Source organism: Bubalus bubalis, chromosome X (assembly GCF_019923935.1).
Source record: "Bubalus bubalis isolate 160015118507 breed Murrah chromosome X, NDDB_SH_1, whole genome shotgun sequence".
NCBI lineage: Eukaryota > Metazoa > Chordata > Mammalia > Artiodactyla > Bovidae > Bubalus > Bubalus bubalis.
Window position 1 is genome coordinate 24,381,798 of NC_059181.1, and position 22,975 is coordinate 24,404,772.

The following is a 22,975-nucleotide window of genomic DNA, read 5'->3' on the forward strand; positions in this document are numbered from 1 at the left end:
GATCTCTGATGCCATCCTGGCTACTCAGGTCATTAAATGCAACATTCTCCTGTGCACTCTATTTTCCCCTGTTTTTGAACCCACCTTTATATCCTACTAAAAGGAAAAAATTCTCATTTGGGGAAGAAAAAGTAAAGATGAGCTTCAGTTCAGTTCAGTCGCTCAGTTTGTCCAACTCTTTGCAACCCCATGAATCACAGCACGCCAGGCCTCCCTGTCCATCACCAGCTCCCAGAGTTCACCCAAACCCATGTCCATTGAGTCGGTGATGCCATCCAACCATCTCATCCTCTGCCTTCCCCTTCTCTTCCTGCCCTCAATCTTTCCCAGCATCAGGGTCTTTTCTTTTCTTTTTCTTGATTTCTTTATCTTTATTTTCAACTTAGTTGACTTTGCAGGGTCTTTTCAAATGAGTCAGCTCTTCACATTAGGTGGCCAAAGTATTGGAGTTTCAGCTTCAACATCAGTCCTTCCGATGAACACCCAGAACTGATCTCCTTTAATATGGACTGGTTGGATCTCCTTGCAGTCCAAGGGACTCTCAAGAGTCTTCTCCAACACCACAGTTCAAAAGCATCAATTCTTCGGTTCTCAGCTTTCTTTATAGTCCAACTCTCACATCCATACATGACCACTGGAAAAACCATAGCCTTGACTAGACGGACCTTTGAATACTTTATTATCATCAGAAAGCTAGGATTCATCTAGAGCAGTGGTCCCCAACCTTTTTGGCACAAGGGAAGTGTTTCATGGAAGAAAATTTTTCCATGCACCAGGGAGGGGGTATGGCTTTAAAATAATTCAAGCACATTAAATTTATTGTGCACCTTATTTATATTATTATTATTGCATCAGCTCCATCTCAGATCATCAGGCATTAGATCCCAGATGTTGGGGACCCCTGATCTAGAGTGTTTAGAAGACAAAGTGGTCATCATAGAAAGAGCTGCAGTTTGCAAAGTAGTGAAAATTTGACATTAAAAATGGATAGAATGATTAAAGTCAAATAGAATGAGTTTATAAGTCCTGGTTTCATGTTGATACTGTAAAGAATAAGAGAATTCAGAACTTGTTGAATGTAATTGTTATGCATTTTCAATAGTGTATATAAACTGTTATATGCCAATTAATATAAACTGTATAATTCCTACACTGGACTAATAGACTATTAGGCTGTAAAACACAGACTTTAAAAAATAGAGGAATAAAAACTTTAAAATGAGAATGCTGAGTGGGAAGTAGAATGGGAAGTAACAAAGGGGATTTAAAAGGGCAAGCTAGTGTACCAGAGAAGAGAAGAGCATACATATTACCTTATAGAAGTAGAAGGAGTGACTTTATACATTTAAAATAAATTTTAGAGATTAGGCTGACCTTTGGGAGGAGAGAGAGAAGAAAAGAAGCATAGCTGTGGAATGGTTTGCATTTTTTTTGGCCACAGGAATGAAGGCACTGAAAAACATATTAACAGTAAAGGTCAAATGAAATGGAGTTCTTAACCAGATAGGAGGTGAACTGTGTATGTTCCAGTTTTGTGACAGTGGCAGTGGGTCCCCATCCTCATGCTAATGGAAACATGATTTAAGGAAAAAAATCACATTTAAGTGGTATTTGTTGGGAAGGATAGATGTCTCTCTTTTGGAGATCTAGATGTAAGGTTTAGGACCAAATTTGGCAAAGATTTGTATGGGAGACAGAGGAGTAATGTCATTTGGTGAATATGAGTTATGTAGAAAAACATGAACATAAGCTAGCACACTTAATGAGGTTTCTAGGTACTACAGTCCTGCATCTCCTATTCTCTCTGCTCAAATTAGTGGGATTTTCAAATAATGTAGTATATCGTCCTAGACATTACACTTGTTGGCTTCACTGCTTGAAGAATCCCTTAGGAACTCAGCCTGGAAAAAACCTGGGTCATGTGCCTTGAATTGAAAGTAATACAAGCAAGCAGGGGAGTTTCATTCTGTCAGTCAAGATAGGGTCAAGTAGAACAGGGGAAGAAGAATCACAAGTCTTTTAGTAAATGCTCAGTTTGTTGTTGTTGTTGTTGTTGTTGCTCAGTTGTGTCCGACTCTCTGCAACCCCATGGACTGCAGCATGCCAGGCTTCCCTGTCCATTACCAACTTCTGGAACCTGCTCAAACTCAAGTCCATTGAGTTGGTGATGCCATCCAACCATCTCATCCTCTGCCGCCCTCTTCTCCTTTTGCTTTCAGTCTTTCCCAGTATTCTCACTATCCTCATTATCAAATAGCAAAAGACAAAACCAGAATAGATGTGTAGGCTCCTTAAACACTAGCAGGTCAGAGTTTCATTTCTTTAACATGCATGGCCATCAGGCCTGATGTGGTGAAATGATTCACCCAAGATCACCCATGTGTTCAGGGCAGAGCACACTGCTTGGCTTTCAGTTCAGTGTTCTGTCCCCTCTAATGTTAACAAAACAATTGACTTCATGTGTGATCTAAAGATGACATTTTAAATGTTAACAGTTTCGCACATAGAAATGATGTACACACAAAGACAACCAAAGACTTACAAAAGAGAGAGTAAATCAGAAGAGAAATATTAATATGACTTATGCCAGAATTGCATAGACAGACCAATTTGTCTGAATTTTACCAAAGTTGGTTCCATTCACCGTGTTAATGATGTGTAGAAATACCCAAATGCATCAAAATTTAGTCCTGGCAAATGAGAGAGGCCAGCTTGATTTAATGGAAAATCTGATTTCTAAAATATAATTAAAATTAATGGAGCTTTATTACTTTCAGAAAAACATAGTAACTAGTCATCATATACAGTGTTTTTATTTTTTGTTGTGCCAAATTGCTCACATCAGAATATTTACTAATTAGCATTTTATTCCATATAGGGACTACAAACATTTTAAAAAACAGTTTGTTCTTTTTAGTATGTTAAATACCTCTCTTGCTCTTTTTTTGTAACAAATTGCTGTGAAAATTGCTTTACTAATTGCAAAGGTAAACACCTACCTCAAAACCATAATTTTAATTTTTATGAATTATATTTTAATAAGCTTTTATTGAATTATAATGTGCAAAAAGAAAGTAGATGCCCTGGTGGTCCACTGGTTAAGACTCCATGCTTCCACTGCAGACAGCATGTGTTTGAATCCTGGTTGGGGAGCTAGATGTCACATGCCAAGCAGCACAGCCAAAGAGAAGAAAGAAAGCAAGTGTCTAGCTCAGTGTATTATCACAAGTTGGGCACACACATGTAAACACTACCAAAGTCAATAATATTTACTAGCACCTCTGAAACCCTCCTTCAGCCTTTTCTTATTTGTTAGCTCCACCATCGTTGTTGTTTAGTTGCTAAGTCATGTCTGCGTAACTTTTGCCTATTTTCGAACTTTATGTTATAAAGGGGATGGTATGGTGTGTATGTTCTGGAAGCTGCTCCGTTCAACCATCTTCCTTCCGTCCTTTCTTCCTCCCTCCTTTCTGTCCTCTCTCTCACTTTGGAGGCCCTTACCTTTTACCTAAATAGTTATTTTGCTCATTGAATCCAGACCTGGATACTGGATGTGCTAAGTTGCTCAGCTGTGTCTGACTTGTGACCCCCATGGACTGTAGCCCAGCAGGCTCCTCTGTTCATGGAATTTTCCAGGCAAGAATACTGGAGTGGGTTGCATTTCCTTCTCCAGGGATATATATACATATATATTTCTGTTTGGCCTTGTTTGCTCAACTTTGTGAGAGTCCTCCATGATGTTGCCTGTGGAAGTAGTTCATTCATTTTCTTTGCTATTCAGTTTTCCATTAAATGATTACACCAGATTCCTTGTCTCTTTTACTGTTAAAGGACATTTGGATTGTCCCATCTTTGGGTATTTTGAATATTGCTGTTGCACATGCTCTTGAGTGTGACTTTTCAGGGGCTTATGTATCTATTTCTCTAGGTTATAGTAATAAGAGCGTGACTGCTAGATCAAAGTGTGTGAGTATGGTCAGCTGTAGTAGATATTAAAAACTGTACCAATTTATACTCCCACCTGCAGTGTATTATAGTTAGCACATATGTATGTCTTAGAGTTGTCAAACTTTGTAATTTTAGCATTTCTAGTAGTGTGTAATAGTATGCCACTGAAGTCTGAGTTTGCACTTCAATGATTACAAATGAAGGTAGGAAATATTTATGTTTATTTACTACTCTGGGATCATTTTAAAAGGGCCTCTTCATTTCTTTATCCCTTTTTAACATCAGCTTCTAGGTCTATATCTTTTTTATATGTAGGAATTATTTTTATATTAAAATGATTCTGTATCTATTACATATTATGGTATGAGTTCCTTGTCAGTTATGTGGTTGCCAATATTTTCCCCTATCCATGTGTTTACCAAATTGACACAGTATCGTTTATTATTATAAAATGATCTTTTCCCCACTTCAGTTTCATCTTTTTGACTATGCAGGTGTCCATTTATGTTTTGTTCTTAGGTACTTTCTATTATGTTCTAGAGTTTTATAGGCTATCCTTGGGAGAATAACATACTGTCTTAATTACTGAAACTTCATAACAAGTCTTCATAGCAAGTGGAGTAATTCCTTCAACTTTTTTGACTTCCCAAGGATTTTCTTGACTCTACATTTTGATGTGAAATGTAGAACATGTTTATTAATTTCCACAAATAAATTTCCACAGATGCTAGGTTTATAATAACATGGATACAGATCATTTTGAAGGAGAATTGATATCTTTCAACATTTAGTGTTCCAGTTGATGACCACAATGTATTCCTTCATTTATTTAGGTCTTCTTTAACTTCTAGTAATAGTATTTTTGTGTAGGGGTCTTACATTATTTTAATTTATCTCTATTTTATTGTCATATTACAAGCAGTATTGGTTCAAAACAGCCTTTAAAACTGTTTGTACAAGTAAAACATACATACATAAAGTTGAATATATATGTACAGCTAGAGGAACTTTCACAAACTGAACACACCTGTGTAGCCAGCACCCATGCCAAGCAACAGAACTTTGACAAAAGACCTTACTGTTCTCCCAATCAGCACCTATATCCCTAGGTATATCCCTTACCCTGATTTTTACCAGCAGAAATTAGTTTTGCCATAAAACTAGAATCATATAGTATGTCCTCCTCTTGGTGGTTACTCTTTTGCCCAATATACTATTAATAACTCGTGCATATAAGTACATGTAATTGTAGATCATTTGTGCTAATAGTTGTATAGTGCTTCTTTATGAAATTTATTGCAATTTAATTATCCATTTTACTCTTGATGGGCATTTGGTAGTTTTCAGCTTGGTGAATGTGCTGGTATTATCCCTTTTATTTTAGCCAACCTAGCTGATCTGAAGTAGTAGTTCATTGTGGGTTTAATTTCCATTTTGTCATTAATGATATTCAGTATTTTCACATGCTTATTTGCTATATACCTTTGTAAATATCTTTGTAAATTGTCTTTTCTCGGTTTTTTCATTGATTTTTAGGATTGTAGAATGCTTTGTATATTCTGCATACAAATTCTATTTGATATGTACTTTGTGAATATTTTCTCCCAGTCTGTGTATATTTTCTTATGATGTTTTCTGACAAAGAAAATTATTTTAAAAATGATGCCCACTTCATAAATTCCTTGTGTTATAGTTAATGCTTGTGTTGTCCTATTTAATAAGCACTGTGTCCCTCAGATGTAAGAAGATAGTTTTTAGTAGTTTCTTCTAGAAGTTATATTTGTAGCCTATATATCTAGGTCTAGGATCAATAGTGAATTAGTTGTTGTGTTTTAGGTAGAACAAAGCTTCATGATATTTTTTTCAATATATACATATTCAGTTATTCTACGGTTGTTGGTCAAAATGATATATTTTTTGTATTGAATTGTTTTAATGCCTTTGTCCAAAATCATTGCACTGTATATAACATCAACAAAATCTACAAAATAGCAAACAGAGCAAATAAACGAATTCAGCAGTGTTTCAGAATAATGAGTCAATGTGTAACAATTTATTTTTATAGACTGAACAATTGAAAATTAACAATTTATAGAAATAGATGATAGCACCAAGGACTCAGTGGACATGAGTTTGAGCAGATTCCAGAAGTTGGTGAAGGATAAGAAAGTCTGTTATGCTGCAGCCCATGGGGTCACAGAGTCAGACATGACTTAGCGACTGAACAAAAATAAAATAGTATCAAGAAATATAAAATACTTATGGTCGATTTTAACATAAGATGTAAAATGTTTCTGCTGCTGCTGCTGCTGCTAAGTCGCTTCATTCGTGTCCGACTCTGTGCGACCCCATAGATGGCAGCCTCCCCCGTCCCTGGGATTCTCCAGGCAAGAACACTGGAGTGGGTTGCCATTTCCTTCTCCAAAGCATGAAAGTGAAAAGTGAAAGTGAAGTCGCTCAGTCGTGTCCAACTCTTAGCGACCCCATGGACTGCAGCCAACCAGGCTCTTCCATCCATGGGATTCTCCACGCAAGAGTACTGGAGTGGGGTGCCATTAATACCTCTATAAAACAGGATATTTTTATGGTAATAATAATACATTACTTTAAACATTTAAGAATTGCTGAATTAATGTAAATAAGTCCCATGTTCATGGAATAGAAAACTTACTAGAAAATGTCTTCAAACTCATATATAGATTCAATACAATCCCAATCAAAATCCCAAGAAATTGAAAAGGTTACTCTAAATTTTATGTGGAAATGCAAAAAGTATTGGCTTTATTATTATTTTTTATTTATTTGTTTGGCTGCACTGCATGGCATGTGGGGTCTTAGTTCCTCAACCAGGGATCAAACCCATGCCCCCTGCAATGGAAGCTTGGAGTCTTAACCACTGGACCACCAGGGAAGTCCCTATTGTTAAAGTTGACAAAGTTTATAGAAATTGACATGATTACTCCAAGTTTTACACTTAAGTGCAGACAATATTGGCTTTAAAATGTTCTTTTATACATATTGTCCTGGTTTATAGAAATTCAAATGACTTTTAAATATTAATCTTACATTTGAGATCTTGCTAAATTATAGTAATACTAATATATACTTGATACTGATTTTATATGTGTGTGTGTGTGTATACACAAACACTCCCTCTCATTTGGAGTTCCTAAAGAAACATTACTTTGAATAGCAAATATTTTATTTATTTCCAGTTCTTGTAATATGTGTTTATTTTTCTTTCCTTGTTAGCACTGACTAAAATTTCCAGTATAATACTGACTAGATGAGATGCTAGCAGGTATTCTTATTTTATCCCTTTATCAGAGGAAAATCATCCATCATTGTATCACTAAATATAATGACTGTTCCCCCAATAACTTATCTAATTAGGTATTTGTCCCTCTATTTCTGGAGAAGGCAATGGCAACCCACTCCAGTACTCTTGCCTGGAAAATCCCTTGGATGGAGGAGCCTGATGGGCTGCAGTCCATGGGGTCGCTAAGAGTCGGACATGACTTCACTTTCACTTTTCACTTTCATGCACTGGAGAAGGAAATGGCAACCCACTCCTGTGTTCTTGCCTGGAGAATCCCAGGGACCAGGGGGCCTGGTGGGCTGCCGTCTATGGGGTCGCACAGAGTTGGACACAACTGAAGCGACTTAGCAGCAGCAGCATTTCTGGGTTATAAGTTTTTTTTTTTCTTCACTGCATGTATTGAGAAGCTGTGTAATTACTTTTTTAATGTAGTAGCTTATGTTGATCAATTTTCAAAGTTAAACCAACTTGGCATTCTTCTAATGTGCACTTAATAGTTTATCCTCTTTATATATTACTGGGTTTGATTTATTAATGCATTGTTTAATATTTTTGTGTTCGTATTTATGAGAAGAATTGGCCTTTAATTTTCCTTTCTTGTAAAACCTCTGTTCTGTTAAGGTATCTGGATTATGATGGTCATAAAATGAGTTAAATAAATTCCTTTTCCCCCTGTTCTTTGAAATACTTGGTTTGAAATGCATGTTATTTCTTCTTAAATGTATGGTATAATTACTGATCAAATTTATCTGAGCCAGAAGTTTTCCTAATGATGGGAAATACTCATATTTTCTATTTCTTGTGGCAGTTTCAGTAAATTTTGTTTTACAAGGAAATTGTGTCTATACCATATAGTTTTAAAATGCACTGACTTAAAATGTTTCATAATAACCTTTTATTTTTTGAATGTCTCTTTCCCTCTTATTGCATCTTTGAGATTTCCATTGGCATCATTTTTATTATGCCGAAAAAAACATCCCCTTGGTAATTCTTTCTGTAGGAGGGAAGACCTGTTTATGATGAATAGTGTTTTCTTTGTCTGAAAATGGTTTTATCTTTTATTTTTGAGGAACATTTTACTGGAAATAGAAATACAAATTGGCAGTCATTTCTTTCAGTCCTTTGGTCCCATCATCCCATTGTTCTTTGATTTCTCTCATTTTGTTGGGAAGTCAGCTTTCAGTCTTGTTTTTACTCCTTAGAAGATAATATATTATTTTCTCTCTGGACACTTAGTAGATTTGCTTTTTTGTCTTGACTTTAATCAGTTTTATTACAATATTTCTATAGATAATTTTATTTGAATTTGTCTTGCTAGAAATTCATATTCTTTAATCTGTGGCTGATGATTTTCATCAAATTAGGAAAATTATCAGGAATTATGTCTTCAAACAGAGATTCAATCCACTTTACCTCTCTGTGAGGCATCAAATTCTAAGCTGACACACTTTCTGGATCTTAGTTTTACAAATGCTCACCGCCTTGGTAGCGTTCTAATGCCTTTAAATAGCTGTGTACTTTTGTTAAGTATTTTATCCATTTTGTTGTTCAGTTGCTCAGTCATGTCTGACTCTTTGTGACTCCATGGACTGCAGCATGCCAGGCTTCCCTGTCCTTCACCATCTCCCAGAGTTTTCTCAAACTCATGTCCACTGAGTCAATGATGCCATCCAACTGTCTTGTCCTCTGTCATCCCCTTTTCCTCTTGCCTTCAGTCTTTTCCAGCGTCAGGGTCTTTTCTAATGAGTTAGCTCAGTTTCTGCATCAGTCCTTCCAGTGAATATTCGGGACTGATTTCCTTGAGGATTGACTGGTTTGATCTCCTTGCAGTCCAAGGAACTCTCAATAGTCTTCTCCAACACCACAGCTCAAAAGCATCAATTCTTCGGTGTTTAGTCTTCTACATGGTCCAAATCTCACACCCATACATGACTACTGGAAAAATCATAGCTTAGACTATACAGACCTTTGTTGGCAAAGTAATGTCTCTGCTTTTCAATACGCTGTCTAGGTTTGTCATAGCTTTTCTTCCAAGTAGCAAGCATCTTTTAATTTCATGGCTGCAGAAACCATCTGCAGTGATTTTATCCACATTTTCTGGTTATTCTTGGTAGAAAAGTTGCTCTGAATCAACCTATTCTCTCATTGTTAGAACTCAAGATCTATGGAATACAACTTAAATAGAACCCAAATTAATGGGGTTATTCAAGGAAAATCTAAGAACACAGTAATTTGTTAGTTTCTTCATCTGTTAAAAGTTATAAGTATAAATTTTGTTCTTTCAATGTTTTATGATATACTAATTTCTGTATATTATACTATATATTACATATTTTACTAAAAATGTGTTGTTTTAATGTAGCCTTTATTGTTTCTATTAGAAGAGTGTACTTTCGCTCCTCTAATTTCTCCCTAGGGTTTTCTTAGATAAATGTTGCAGTACAAGCATGGGAACTTAAAGGGAAAAATCCTTCCTTACTTCTCTCCCTAATAAAGTTATTTGGATTTATTTCTAAGCTAACCAAAGAGTGTCATCAAAGTACGTAGACTGTGAAACCACAGTGTCATATAGTGTCAAAATGTGATATCATATGGAAGTGATTTCTTCCCCTAAAAATCTCTTGACTACTATTGAAGTGATAACTGAAATTGACTTATTACATTTTTATTTCAAATGTGTTTTGCATTGCTCCTCCTTAGACTCAGGCACCAGCCACTTGTATGCTTAAGTATATATGGGCTTGTATGACAATGAACTTAAAGCATTAAGGATTGGTTTTGCTTAAAGGTTAGACAGTTTGAATCAGAATTTGTACAGAGGATAGAGAACTGAGAGCCATGATTTAATTGCTGCTCATTGATTTCTCAGGTCCAGACTCTGAACTGATGATTGTCATAGGAAGAGAGTGCTGAACTCAAATTAGAAGTGTTGTGCATCAGAGGCTATGGTCTTTCTTCCTCTGGTGTTGCAGGAAACAAAGAGCATTTCATTTAATAAGGGGTTGGAACAGGAGAGGAAGATCATGACAGTTTCCACTATGATAGGCAAGTTTCTTCTATGTGCACATATGGGTGAATCCTTAGTGAATTGTGTCTTCAAGATGTAATGTATTTGCTTCTTTATTTAAAGCATACTGATGGTAGACAGTAATCAGAATATCAGATGAGAAATCAGAACTCAAACCGTCATTCTGTCTTTATTGTTGACACTCTTTAATGAAGCTTTCTGTGACATTCTGCCCCTGCCCTGCCCTACCAGTTGATGATGCTGTCAATAGGGTAATTTACCAGCTGTTTCTATTCCTGGTAAGTTGAGAACCCTTGTGGAGATTTCCATATTGCACAAAGAATAATTGTTTAACACTACTCTCCTAACCTGGGTAATACTAATAGCTGGAAGCTCAATTCTTTCCTTCATTATTCATTCACCAACTCATTCGATACTCAGGTCCTGAGCACTTTTGGGGCTCCAGAGACTGTAGCTCTCTAGAACTTCCTTTTACCTGGATCTCTACTCATGTCCAAAATAGTCATCATTGCTTTGATGGTTCTCTCATGCCTTCGAACAGATAATTTTTAAATGTATCCATTTGTTTTAATGCAAAATTTCTAGTTCTTAGCAGAATATTGATTTTTGACCCCTAAAAACTACTCTGTACTCACTTTGTGTCTTTTCAGAGTAGTACAGAACCATAAAAATGACTGTGTAGTGCAAAATCATGAAAAATGATCTTAATAATCAGTTGAGAAATTTGTGATTATTCTCAGACCTTTGAAAATTCTTGTCAAAATATTCAGTTCAGTTCAGTCACTCAGTCGTATCCGACTCTTTGCAACCCCATGAATTGCAGCACACCAGGCCTCCCTGTCCATCACCAACTCCCGGAGTTCACTCAGACTCACGTCCATCGAGTCAGTGATGCCATCCAGCCATCTCATCCTCTGTCGTCCCCTTCTCCTCCTGCCCCCAATCCCTCCCAGCAACAGAGTCTTTTCCAATGAGTCAACTCTTCGCATGAGGTGACCAAAGTACTGGAGTTTCAGCTTTAGCATCAGTCCTTCCAAAGAACACCCAGGACCGATCTCCTTTAGAATGGACTGGTTGGATCTCCTTAAAACTGTTTTATTTTCAGTTTAAATGTATAGGGAGATAAAATAATAGTTGTGTAGTACTGTTACTTAAAATGGAGACATTGAGAATTAAGTGTTGCATTTCTCTTTAACAGATTATCAAAAGCAATTTGAATAGTCCTTGCTTTCTTCTTATCATGTAACTTGTATCAGAGAACAAGTCTTTTCTATGCTTTGGTGAATTATCATACTTTTCTTCTAAGAGTGGATCAACTTCCAGTGTTTTATTCTTTGTTCATTCAGTGTCATGAAATATCTCCAAGAGTTCCCTAGAACTCTTGTAAAGATTTTGTTGTTGGCATCACTTCCCGTGGACCTTAGCATCCTTTTTGTCACAACCACTGCTCTTGATTATATCACTAAGTTCACCTTCCCAAACTTCCTCTGACTGCATCTTGAGAGTCCCTTCAGTGGTGGTGATACCATTCCCACAGTCAACTATTTCTTTAATAAATCTATTTATGTTATTTGAATTTCACTTCTAGGATGATCACTTTGTGGGTTTTTTGTTTGTTTGTTTATACTAATGGGTTTATTTTTACTGAAACTCTGTATGATAGGACATATTTTGTGTATTTTATAAGAAAATTGAGGCAGGGAGGGGTTAAGTAACTTGCTCACGTGTATGTACGGAGTTAAGGGGGGAAGGTGAGGCTTAAACCACAAGGCTTCTTCTTACCTCTTCATTGGTCAAAGGCTTTGTTTTTTTTTTTTTTTAATTTTATTTTATTTTTAAACTTTACATAACTGTATTAGATTTGCCAAATATCAAAGGCTTTGTGTGTGATGGGAACCATGCTCTAATATCACTTTCATTTTTTAAAAAAATTTATTGGAGTATAGTTGATTTGCAATGTTGTGTTAGTTTCAGGTGTACAACAAACTTTCTATTTCTTTGTTTCACTTACATTTTGTTGCCCAATTCCCTATTTGGATTATCCATTAAAGCAATGTCACATGGATTTATCATGGGGAAACAAGAGGCAACACAACTATATACTTTGCTATGTGTGTGAACTGAATAATAGATGCTCAGTGACTAATCACTGACAGATTTAAAAGAAGGGACTTGATTTGTCCTTAATCATTATATAAAGCTGTTTTCCAGAATCATCTGTGAACTGAAGAGCTAGCATCTTGGTTTGTACTTTAGTCAATTTCTCACAGTTAATATACTGTGGTAACTGAAATTTGAATTGTTTTGTCTAGGACTGGTATTTTTTAACTAAACTGGGATAATGGAAATTTTTGTGTATGAGGACCATGTGAAGGGAAAATTTTATGTATAATACAAGTATTTTCTGCTGAGTGTAAATCTCTTACCATGAGTGAAACAGGCTGGTGAAGTCACCATGAAGTGACACTTTTCTCAGGCTTTTGAGCAGGCATTTCAATAGATGACAAATTCAGTTGCTTGACTTTTATGGCCTGCTGGCATCTCAGTATTTCTAGTTCCTCTTTGCATAATGAGAGATTCCTTTATTCAAATAACATTTAATGAGGTACTAAGTTTAGAATGCCGTGTTGGCCAAATAGAATATGAAACAATTCAGACACTTGACAATTCACAAATGCAGAATGACTCATGAGTGTTAATGGAACCAAGAAATTTCACTTAACCTGACTGTGGACCAGGTCTAAAAGGGAAGCGAGCCAGGTGGAAGATTGTGAATAAAATGAGACAGAGCAATTGCAGGCGGCTGTAACTGTGCACTGAAGGCGAGAATGGTGCTGCTGGACACCAGCTGTGGTGCTGCTATGCAGATGAGCCAAACGGAACTGCCAGTGTTGTATTGTTTTCATCTGGTTCATTCATTACTTATAATCACCAAATTATTTTTAATATTTTCACTTAGGTAGAATAGTGTTGGAGGGATATCAGTTATTATATGAAAGCCAAACAAAATATGTCCCCTGATGTGACATTGTGAAGTTGACTGTATGGCACAGAATAAATAATGTTCTGTAACTCTGGCTGTTACTATCACCGCTGACTCATGGAAAGAGCTGGAAGCCACTTACATTTTTTCATGATTTGGCTTCTAAGCTGTCTAAGAATAATTATAAGCGCCTGCCCACATCACAGAGATCTGGGATTTATGTATTGGTTTTTAAATACTTTGAAATTTTGGGGTAAAATGTAAGATTATTTTAAATATCATTACTAAGTTACTACTTGAATCAAATCATTTTAGTAATAGATACTATCTAAATTTTAAATAGTTTTTAATATTCTGTGTATGCCCAAATGAATAATTTAGATATCAATCCAAATTAGTAATTTCACAGAAAGTGGTAATATGGGTAATAGGACTTCTAATATTCAGGCAGTGTAATTGTGCTTGTAAGTGCTTTGTAGAGGATATATTAGATTAAGTCATACGAGGACCTTTTTGTAGGTCAAAATGTTAAAGTACTAGGAATTTCATGTAGTTTAGCCTAAATTAAGGCCAAAGATTAATTCTATTTCCATTCTTTACCCTAGCTAATTATTTTAATCTCTAAGTCCTACCTAATTTCTCAATTTTAAGTTGGGTGTGATATAGTCTGCCATTTAAAAGATGTAAGAATGAGTGGGAATATTTTTGTCTATACATCCCTCTGTATGTATCTCCTACTTGTCTGTCTATAAAGACTGATGAATCCTTTATTTACTGGCTCTGAAGTTGACCAAGTTATTCAAGACTTTTAACCTTATTTTCAACTGTAGAATAATAATAGTAAATACTAAATCAAACCGCTATTCAGATTAAAGGAGGCAACTTGTATTAAGTATATAAAATAGTACCTGGCACTTGCTGCTGCTGCTGAGTCACTTCAGTCGTGTCCGACTCCGTGCGACCCCATACACGGCAGCCCACCAGGCTCCCCCGTCCCTGGGATTCTCCAGGCAAGAACACGGGAGTGGGTTGCCGTTTCCTTCTCCAATGCGTGAAAGTGAAAAGTGAAAGCAAAGTCACTCAGTCGTGTCTGACCCTCAGCAACCCCATGGACTGCAGCCTATGAGGCTCCTCCGTCCATGGGATTCTCCAGGCAAGAGGACTGGAGTGGGGTGCCATTGCCTTCTCCGACCTGGCACTTAGTCCATGTTTAACAAATGTCGAGTATTACTTTTATACCTTCAGAGCAGAAATAAAGCATTATTCCTCATGTTTAGTCCTATCTTTACATTTCTGTCTAATCAGAAAACTTTCTGTTGTATGGTATTGGTGTGATGAATAAAATACTCTGATTAAGAAAAGTACCATATTTATCATTCAGTTGTACATAATAAGTAGGCAGTTAAAATGTTTAATTAACTTAGTTTCTCATTTGAGAAAATAGATTACAGTTCACTTCCAGATTATTTGAAATATAATTTGTTTATCAATTACTATGAAAGTATTTCAGAATGCTGTAAAGCCTGAGGGTCTTATAACCATATGTTATGATTGCATTATGGATTTGTAGGTGAGTCAATGTTTTCAATAGAGTCATGGATACAGCAGAGTGTATTGTGTGGTTTGATTCATCTTTAATTCCTCAACAAAATTTCTTTCATTATTGGAAGGAACAGTTTCCTTTTTCTTTTAGTAACCTTTTCTCCATAAGTGGTCATCTAAATGGAGTGTCTCATATTAGAAGCTGCTGCTGTGGTGCCTTTTCTGCAAATATCAATGGTGCTATTGGAAGAGCACTGGTATCCATGTTGATCTTGCCCTGTTTGGAAAGCAGTTGTGGCAAGGCTGTCTTGTTTGCCTCCATTTGATCACACTCAAATTCAATATCTATCTGGCTTCTGACTCTTGGCTCGTTCTCTGCCATTATGACCCTGCTTCTCTCTCTGGACTTGGTGCCTCTTTCTGGTCTACCTGGCTTTGACTCTTGGCTTTTCCTCAAAGACTTTGGCCTGGCTTTTGACAGGAAGCTCTTCAGAGCATCCTGAATGTGCTGCTTTCTTCAGAGTCTATTTCCTTGCCTCTAATAAGCTGGACCAACAACAAGCTGGCTTGACTGGCCAGTGGATTCAGTGATGCCAAAAAGCATTGAGAAATGGGCATGTTCACCCGGGCTCTATGAGAAGCTTTGAACTGATGCAGAATCATTTCCCTTAACAACCGTCAATTACTCTTGGGGGAAAACAGACTTTGTAAGTCAAAATAAATGCTTGACATTTTAGGAAAAACGTTATTTGAAGAATAGAGTTTTATGTAAAATTCTAGGGGTTACATGGCTGTCATTTGTCCCTTTCTCTATTCTGCATTACTATCAAATACCACTTTTTTATAGACATAAAAAATGTAGCTATATACTTACGCTGTAAAAAAGCTTGGCACTAATGCCATCTTCTATCAATGTTGATCGTTATTAGAAAAGTCTTGCTATTTCTGCCACACAGAAGAAAATGCAAGCAACATAAACTTCAAAGTGTCCGATTAGAGAGCTTTCATGATACTTGAGGGGCTTCCCAGGTGGCAGAGTGACAAAGAATTTGCCTGCCAATATAGGAGATGCTGGAGATGCGGGTTTGATCCCTGGGTCAGAAAGCTGCCCTAGAGAAGAAAATGGCAACCTGCTCAAGTATTCTTGCCTGAAAAATCCCTTGGCCAGAGGAGCCTGGTGGACTACAGTTCATGAGGTCACAAAGAGTCAGATGTGACTGAACATGGACTATGATATTTGAGGTCAGTTTTCCAACAAGCATTTTTGTAGGCATGATTAAATTCTGTGTGATTTTCAAGTATCACCATAGAAATGAAAAGTTTCTCATTGTTTTATTTATATGTTTGACATAAAACACAGTCTCAAATAATAAAATACAATGGAAAGTGTTGACATTTTCAGTTTTCAATTAGCAATGTTGTTTTTTTTTTTTTCTTTTTCAAAAATAGACTTTATTCTTTAGAGTAGTTTTAGAGTCACAGAAAAATTGAGTGGAAAGCACAGAGGGTTCCCATCTAGCCACCATCCCCTGCAACACACACAACCTCCCCAACTCTCAGCATCCTGTACTGAGTGGTACATTTGTCACCATCAATGAGCCTTCATTGACACGTCATAATCACCCAAAGGCCATAGTTTATATCAGGGTTCACTCTTGGTGTCTTACATCCCATGCTGTGCTGTGCTTAGTCGCTCAGTCATGTTCGACTCTTTTCGACCCCCATGGACTGTAGACCACCAGGCTCCTCTGTCCATGGGGATTTGCAATATTATTTTAAGCCCTTCCTTTGAAGTAAAAATTTGCACAGTTTTAACATTTATAAATGAAAGCATTTGTACACCCATGGCGGATGCATGTTGATGTATGGCAAAACCAATACAATATTGTAAAGTAAAAAAATAATAATAATAAATTAACAAAAAATAAAAAAAAATGAAAACATTTGGCTGATTGATTCTCATGGTTGAATCATGAGAGATGCTTATTTCAGGAAACTGAAAACTGCATTTTTTTTTTTTTCTATTACTGAATCTGGTTAGTGTCCCTGTGTAGCCATTTGTTTTAAACATGTCAGCTTCTTTACAGATTTATGGTCATGGTAGGGGAGGGAGAGGGTGAGATGACTTAAGAGAGTAGTATTGAAACATATATATTACCCACTAGTGGATAGCTGGTGGGAATTTGCTGTGTAATGTAAGGAACCCAAAGCTGGTGCTCTGTGATGACCTAGAGGAGTGGGATGGGGAGAGAGATGGGAAGGAGTTTTAGGAGGAGAAGGAGACATATGAATACCTATGACTGATTCATGTTAGTGTATGGTGGAAACTGTCACAACATTGTAGAGTAATTATCCTTCAATTAAAAATAAAATAACATTTAAAAAATTAATGAAATTTTGCCATGAAATTAAGGATTCTAAGTTCAAAGCCAGTTCTTTAAATATTGCTAAGGCTGGTCAAAAAGTGAGAAGCAGTGTACAAAAGTTTACATAGAACATCAATTGTTTCTGCCATGCAAGAGGTTACTCTTTCAACACAGGTAAAACACTGAGTTGCCTTGGGAAAAAAAAAAAAAAAAGTGAGGTTTCTTTCTTTATTTTAAGCAATCACTGATTGCTGATGTTAGAATATTTAAGTGCTCTGGGAACATCCATAGGTAAAGCCAAGGTCAGTGTTTTGAATATGGGACCAGGGTTGAGACATTTTTCTAAGGTCAAAGACTGACGTGAAACTGGGGGCAGTTATGTTACGGAAGAATCCAAACCAGTTCTAAGATCAAAGTTGACTGGTCCTTGGCAGAGGCCGAAGCCTTTCAGAGACGGCAGAATCTCAAGCAGTTGTGTTCAGTGGGGAGCTCTGGTGGGGTGTCATGGGGACCCAGATTTTAGGAAACTAGGCTGCAGGCAAAGTCAGTGAAGTTAGAAGAGTGGCTGCAGGAACAGTGGTAGAAGGTAATCAAATATGATCAGGGAACAGTGAAGGGAATCCAGCTACTGAGGATTCAGAAAAAACAAATGGTCAAGCCAAGTTTTTGTTGCTGCACGCGGGCTTTCTCTAGTTGTAGCAAGCAGGGGGATACTCTCTAGTACAACATTAGTACGCAGCCCGGAAAACAAGCATCAGAATTGGCTTCTCATTGTGGTGGCTTCTCTTGTTGCAGAGCACAGGCTCTAGGTGCATGGGCTTCAATAGTTGTGGCGCATAAGGCTTAGTTGCCCCGTGGCATGTGTGATCTTCCCAGACCAGGGATCCAACCCGTGTCACCTACATTGGCAGGCAGATTCTTAGCCACTGAACCACTGGGGAAGTCCTGTGTTAGAGTGTTATGATAAAAGAAGCCAGATTATTGTAACATGAGCCTTGTCTAGGATGCTGGCAGCAAAAGAGAAAATTCAAAGGTAGGTTTGAAATGGATCATGAGGGAAGAATTGATTGAATTTGTGGGTTTGTTGGAGGTTGGGAAGGGGCCTGTGAGCTTTTTAAATTTAGTGTGCCTGAGACCAGTGAATAGAAAAAGGATAGGCTGATAGGTGTGGCTATTTGCGATGAGGAGGATGTGTTTAATGTGATTGTAGAAATGGTGATATAAACCAGTGTGCCATATGAGAAATGTTACTGCATGTCTCTCTGCTGTGAACGTTCTTTCCTTCTCTACATAACCATTCTGTTGTCATCAGTAACATTCCTGTAGCTTGCAGTCCTGAGCGAACTACTGAGATGAAAATGAAGAAGGCAAAGCATTTAAACTTACAAAGAATAATTGCCCTTCTTAATAATACTCATTTAAAATTAAAAATAAAGGATGTTGAAGTATACAATCTTTAAGCTAGAAAACTGAATTCAATTAAGTATATTAAAATACTGAGGCTGTAGACAGCTCCAGGGCATAACATATATGTGGCTGTGTGTATGAAATCAGCACATTAGAATGTTACATTATACAATCTGAGCAGCTTTCCTTGATGATATCAAAAAAGCATTCAGAAACAAATTTTAAAATAACACAATTTGAAAGTCAACAAATATGACTAATTAGAAGTAAAATGAAACCAAATATTCTATTCCCATCAAACAAATGTAAAGCCAAAGAACAAACTTAATGATGAATGTACAAGACTTACATGGAGAAAATTATGAAACTTTAAGCAGAGTCTTAGAATTGTTAAATGGAGATACATACTATTTTTCCGATGGATGCCTTAGAATTATAAAGATGATAATTATACCTCATCAGTTTATACATGTAACACAATTCCTATAAAAATCCCAATAGTATGTCATTTTTTCCTGATCTTGACAATAGGGATTCTTGAGTTTGTTGTTAAGTCGCTAAGTCGTGTCTTAATCTTTGCCATCCCATGGACTGCAGCACACCAGGACTCCCTGTCCTTCACTCTCTATAGTTTATCTGAACAAATATACACATGAGAATAGCATGGGCAAAATTTTAAAAGAAATGTATAGAGAAATATGTAACATTGCCATAATATTTAATCTTAAGCATATTATAATGTATTAGAAAACTACAGCGATTACAGTGGGTATTAGTTTACATATAGATAGAAAATTGAGAAGATTTCAAAGTATAAAAGTAATCATAATTTGAATATAAATTTATCATACTATGAAGTTAGCATTTCAAATCAGGCTTTAAATGTTGGACTCCAATAAATGATATAGAAGCAACAGGTTAAGTATACAAGATACAATTTAGATGGTTATGTGTTACCTTAGAGAAATTGCAGATATGTTAAAAAATGTTGTTGTTATTTAGTTGCTAAGTCATGTCCAACTCTTTTGCAGCTCCATAAACTGTAGCCTGCCAGGTTCCTGTCCATGGGATTTCCCATGCAAGAATACTGGAGTGGGTTGCCATTTCCTTCTCCAGGGGATCTTCCCAACCTGGGGACTGAACCCACATCTCCTGCACTGGCAGGTGGATTCTTTACCACTGAGTCATCACAGAGGCCCACGTTAAAGATACAGATACAAAAATTAAGCAATGAAATGTGTAGTGAAAGTAGTATTGAAAATGTTATAATTTTGACACAAGGGGGCATTTCATTAGGAGGGGACATGACAGTAAACAACAGATACCATGAAGAGAATTATAAACGTGAATACCTATGTTTTAATAATGTCTATTTACCTAAATACATGTAAAGTCTCCTGGAAAAATATAGCATAGTGCAATAGACAGAAAGACTGACAATAAAAATTCTTACCAGGTAATAAGAAAAATATGTATCCTCAAAGCAAAAGATATGAGAGATGAAGAAGTAATCCACAAAATACAAAAACATGTAAAAATCCCAAATCATTGTGGTAATCAGAGAAATTTAAATTTGCAAATATAAATTAGTATAACCTTAATATTAAGATAAAGACGGGAATATTACAGTAAAATCTCTCATGAAAACTGACAGACAAATTCTAAACAAAATATGTTTATATATCTGTTATGGGTTAATTACTGTCCAGTCTACCTTCCCACCTCCCCTGGCAACCCACATTCCTATGTTAACCTCTTAACCCCTGGTACCTCAGAATATGACCGTATTTGAAGATACGGTTTTTACAGAGGTTAAGAGGAAGACAATAGAATGGGCCCTAATCTGACTGATATTCTTATATAAAGAGGAAATTTGGAGACAAGTATACAGGGAGAGTGCCCTGTGAACACATGGATGGCTATCTGCAAGCCAAAGAGATGGGCCTGGAACATATCCTTCCTTCAAAGTCCTAGGAAAGAAGCACCTCTGCACACACCTTGATTTCATACTTCCAGTCTCCAAAACTGGGAGATAATAGATTTCTATTACATCACCTAGTTTCTGGTACTTTGTTATGGCAGCTGTAGCAAATGAATACAACTGCTAATCTGGCAATGAAGAAAAAGGATAATAGATTAAAACAGAGGATTTATTATTGGGGTGAAAAAGTAATTTATATCTAAAAGTCATGTGATTCAATACATTAACAGAAAAGGGGAGAGAAATCATGTGATTATAAAATATGTTAGTAGATCAGGAACAGTAGGAAATTCCATAATTTTATAAAGCATATCTAAAAAAATTCTATAGTAATCCATATAGTTGATCGCAAAATATTGAAACCTTTCCCCCAGAGACTGTGAATGAGACAGGATACCTGCTCTGACCACTTATTTTCAACATTATAAAAGAAGTTTGAAACAGTGTAATAAGTAAAGAAAAAGAAATAGTAGGCATATAGATTAGAAGAAATAAAAATATGGGTTGTAACTGAAGAAATAAAAGTGGAGTATAAATGAGAAAAACTCAGAAGCATCTTCAAACAAACAATTACTTAGGAACTTACAACATTTACAAAAGTCAGTTATAGCAGAAGCAAACACATAGGAAATGAAATGTTAAAATATACTACTTCCAATAGATAAAATACCTAGGAGTAAAGTTAACAAAATATGCCAAAATATGTGCAACTAACTATGTACAACATAAAGTACAAAACATTCTCAAAATAAAATCAAGACCCAAATAAATGGAGGGCTATAATAAATTTATGGGTTGGAAAATGCAACGTTAAGAGATGGCAGTTTTCCCAGTTTTTTTCTGTGGACTCAATGGAATCACAGTCAAAACCAGGGCAGATTATTTCTTTACTTCTGAAGAATCTAACAAAATGATTCTAAAATGTATATGGACATCAAAGGGCCAAAAACTAGCCAAGACAGTCTTTAGGGAGAACTAAGTGGGAAGATGTTCTTCTGAGATACCAAGTCCTATTATAAAGCTATGATGATTAAAACAGTCTGGTGTTGGTACATGGTGTGTGTGCTTAAAAGTTCGACTCTTTGTGACACCATGGACTGTAGCTCACCAGGCTCCTCTGCCTATGGGGATTCTCCAGGCAAGAATACTGGAGTGGGTTGCCCTCCTCCAGGGGATCTTCCCACCCCAGTGATCGAACCCAGGTCTCCCGCCTTGCAGGTGGATTCTTTACCATTGAGCCATCAGGGAAGCCCCCAAATATGGAATGTTTCATGGATATGTGTGTCATCCTTGCACAGGGGCCATGCTAATCTTCTCTGCTTCATTCCCATTTTGGTATATGTGCTCAATTCCAGATTGATTTCAGTACTAATAACAAAATTAAAGCCACCATAATTTTAGGGGAAATAGAAAATATCTTTGTGATTCTGGAGTCAGTAGAGATTTTCTGGACAAGATTTGAAAAATATTACCCATAAAGGAAAGAAAAATGACAAATTAGAGTACACTAGGATTAGGAACTTTTGTTCATTGAAGGATACTGGTAAGAAAGTGAAAAAGCAACCCAGAGACTATAATAGAATATTTTCAAGATCTGTATCCAACAGGGACTTGTTTCCGAATACAGACAGATTCCTACCAATCAATTAAAAGCTGTGCCATAATAGAAAAATAAGGAAAAGGGTTGAACAGACAAATCACAAAAGAGGACATCTAAAAGGCTGAGAAATATGTGAAAAGGCTCTAAACTATCACCAGGCATTAGAAAAAAGAAGACGGGGAGGGGGGCAGGGAACAAACAACAGAGTTTGCTTTCCCAGAAGTCTTTGCATAAAACTACTATTTGTATCTCATCAGCCAGAACTTGTCACTTGGAAAACTCAAGTTGCAAGAGAGGATAAAGTACCTGGCTTCTCTAATTTCTCTTGTGTTACTGGCCAAAGAGAAGGAGGCTGAATATTAGTGGTGAATAGCAGGTGTCACCATCTGTGATTGAGTCAAGTGAAATGTCTAAGAGCTGTATTGAATATACGGATCTGGAGGGCAGCAGAGAGGTCTGGAAACAGTAAGCAAGGTTCATAATTATGCAGCTGCTGCTAAGTCACTTCAGTTGTGTCCGACTCTGTGCAATGCCATAGATGGCAGCCCACCAGGATCCCCTGTCCCTGGGATTCTCCAGGCAAGAACGCTGGAGTGGGTTGCCATTTCCTTCTCCAATGCATGAAAGCAAAAAGTGAAAGTGAAGTCGCTCAGTCGTGTCTGACCCTCAGCGACCCCATGGACTGCAGACTTCGAGGCTCCTCTGTCCATGGGATTTTCCAGGCAAGAGTACTGGAGTGGGTTGCCATTGCCTTCTCCATAATTATGCAGAGGGTATTTCAAAGCTGTCACTAAATAACTA

The 22,975-nt window shown here is 36.7% G+C and overlaps 1 non-coding gene across 1 annotated transcript; it reads right to left on the bottom strand.

The window, feature by feature from the left end:
- Window positions 1–21,827: 21,827 nt before the first annotated feature.
- On the bottom strand, window positions 21,828–21,929 carry LOC112582382. Its single transcript, XR_003106921.1, has one exon. It is a non-coding gene; the product is annotated as a U6 spliceosomal RNA (small nuclear RNA).
- Between the last annotated feature and the right edge of the window lie 1,046 nt (window positions 21,930–22,975).